A 3,250-nucleotide genomic window follows, 5' to 3' on the forward strand; every position below is an offset into this window, starting at 1 on the left:
GGAGTTAAGCACCCAACGCGCATACACGGTGAAGCTGCATCTATTCTCGACCTCGTCTTTCTCAGCCAAGCAACAGAACGTTTTACTGTTTCAGTTGAAACTGGGTTATCTGATCATTGCATGGTGGTTTTTACTTGTCCCATTCAACAAAATGTCGACAGTGAACCTGCAAAAATTATTTCCGTGAAAAACTTCTCCAGAGCTAATGATGAAAGTGTGTTAGACTACTTCAGCTTACACCTTGACATGTTTCGAGGAACTAATGTTGATGAACTCTGGAATAAATTTAAATAAATCTGTACATACTGCATTGATAACTACATTCCTAATAAAACAAAGAAAACATGTAAAAAAAACTCCTTGGATCACGCGAGAAATAATACATTTGAAAAGAAAAATCAAACGTTTGAAGCGTGGGGGTGCCTGTCGAAATATAGTTAAAATACATCAGGCTAACTTCACAAGCGCTTTGCGCCAGGCTAAACAAAATTACTTTCAGTATAGCCTGCCAAATTTTCTTCGTGACTCACCACATAAGTTCTGAAAATTTTTATCGAAGAAGAAAAAAACGATTACGCGCATTTCATGCCAAGGTGTCCAGCTTGCTGATAAATCGCAAATCTCTGAGGCATTCAATAAGTATTTTCAGAGTGTGTTTTCCCATCATGGTTTATTTGTTCAACCCAGTACCATGTCTCCCAACACGACCCCCGACATTGTTTCTTCATCTGGCGTATTCTCCATGCTACTCAACCTCAAAGCTAAAGCGTCCGCTGGACCTGACGGGATACCAAATATTTTTTGCGCCGTTATGCAGAAGCCATCACAGAGTTCCTGGTTGTTATTTTCCGCAAATCATTTGAAACAGGAAACATTCCTTCCGACTGGAGGAAAGCGCGGATTGTGCCCGTGCTGAAAAAGGGTGATCCTGCCTTGATTGCTAATTATCGTCCCATATCAATAACTTCCACATGTTGCAAACTTGCTGAGCATATCATAGCTAACTACATAACTACATTTCTAAACGATAACAAGGTACTTACCCCCATCAGCACAGGTTTCGAAAAGGCTTTTCCACTGTCACTCAGCTAACTTCTGCGATTCATACTTTTGCAAGTGTACTAAATAGCGCTGGTCAAATGGATGTTATTTTTCTAGACTTCAGCAAAGCCTTTGATGTTATTTCTTATGCCAAACTAATTTACAAACTTGAGCTTATTGGTCTTCCTAATTTCATAATTCGTTGGATTTCCTCATACCTTTCTCACCGCACACAATTTGTTTGTATTGATGATTGCTATTCAAACCACCTGCCGGTCACTTCAGGCGTCCCACAGGGAAGCGTCCTCGGACCTCTCCTCTTTTTGATATATATCAATGACATTACTAACGTTATAACTACCACTGTTAAAATTAGATTATTTGCAGATGACTGCGTTTTATTTCACCAAATTACTTGCCAAGATGATCAAGTTTTACAAACTCCAATCTTCAGAACATACATACATCGTGTAATAAATGGGACATGAAGCTAAATTTAGAGAAAACAGTATACATGACGATAACTAACAAAAAGGCTTCCTTCTCATTTCCTTACAATATTTCATCTCACCTTCTGACCGAAGTCAGCGAGTACAAGTATCTAGGAGTTACAATAACGAAAAACCTTAGCTGGAATAAACATGTATCAAACGCATGCTCCTCAGCCTTTCGTAAACTCTGCTTTCTTAGACATAAACTAAAACTTGCCCCACCTGAACTTAAAAAATTAACCTACTTTTCAATAATAAGGCCATCACTAGAATATGCGTGCATCGTCTGGGATTCCTACACTAAACGTAACATCGAGGCCCTTGAAATGATTCAACGCAAAGCCGTCCGTTTTATTTTTTCAAAGTATCGTGTAACTGACTCACCAACGACCCTCATGCAAACTCACGGTATTGAAACATTACAGCTGCGCCGGAAAATTCAAAGACTGAAACTACTTTTCTTACTAAAAAACCATAAACTGTCTATGAATGCAGACCCCTTCCTTAAACCTAACACTACGCACCAAACACGAAATCATCATACACAATCATTAACCCCTTACAGTGCTAGGAATAACGCCTTTAAATACTCATTTTTTTCCACGCACCACTGAGGAGTGGAACAGGTGTTCGCCAGATCTCTTAACCAGAGCTGATTCTTTTGACTCAATGTTTTCTTCACAGCATTTAATTTGAGAGCCGTTTTTTTTTCGTTCACTTTTTGTAATTTGCATCTGAGCCTTGTATTTATTGCTGTATTTTGTGTTACAACTTGTATTTAACATTTTTTCAATTTTGCTAAACCTGTTCTTTTTGCATATATTATGTACTCGCCCCTCCTGCTTGGGCCTACTGTAGACCTGCAGTATGTTCTAAATAAAAAATAAAAATAAAAAAATAATGTTTTCTGTTTGTAGGGAGGGATGCTGTCAAGTGCAAATTTTAGAGTTAAAGCTCTTAACCTCATTCCAGGTCCGCTGCAGCGATCTCGAAGCTGGGTTTCGTTTTGCCAAAACGTAAAAAATCGAGGTGTCAAGCCTTGAATTCTTCATTTCTTTATTTCTTTATTTTATCCCGAGACACATACAGGGCTCTCAGGTGCTGCTGCAAAAGGCGCTATTCTTGCTTGACAAGAGCCGCAGCATCCAAAGCATGTGCAAGTCAGCAAAAAAAATATTAGTTTACAACACACTGCTCGCGCAGGCTTTGAAACTGCGGTGCGTGTACTTGTAACCCCGGCAGCATGCTTAACAGGAAAGCTCGAGCACGTGTCTTCCACTGAAATTCGTGCCACTGGGCATCGTCCGCTGGGTCTAAGACAATATTAGAGCGGCAGCAGGGCGCGAGCTGTATCCAACCGCCGCAAATACACCATGCAGCATGGCTTCACTCTCAGCGCCCAGCGCTCAGAGGCTCCAATGTCATTGCAGGAAGCGCAATCGAGCGGTCGTATTAAGTGAGCTGAGGGTCGTTACATAAATTTGTGTACATTTTTTCTTGTTACGGTGACATATTATACCAAGCGGGAACCGCCGCATACACTTCATCATGACGCACGCTCATCTGTTCAAGCGTACTATACATTTCCTGACACAAGCCGCCGTGTCTGGCATTCAGACACTATGCCGCTGAGTTGAAGTAAGGGACGACAAAACTGTTACCCAGACATTTACTAAAGCACCTGTAATGCCAGCAGACAAGAATTGGCTTGTTTATTT

The sequence above is a fragment of the Amblyomma americanum genome, chromosome 3 (genome assembly GCF_052857255.1).
Source record: "Amblyomma americanum isolate KBUSLIRL-KWMA chromosome 3, ASM5285725v1, whole genome shotgun sequence".
NCBI classification, from domain to species: Eukaryota; Metazoa; Arthropoda; class Arachnida; order Ixodida; family Ixodidae; genus Amblyomma; species Amblyomma americanum.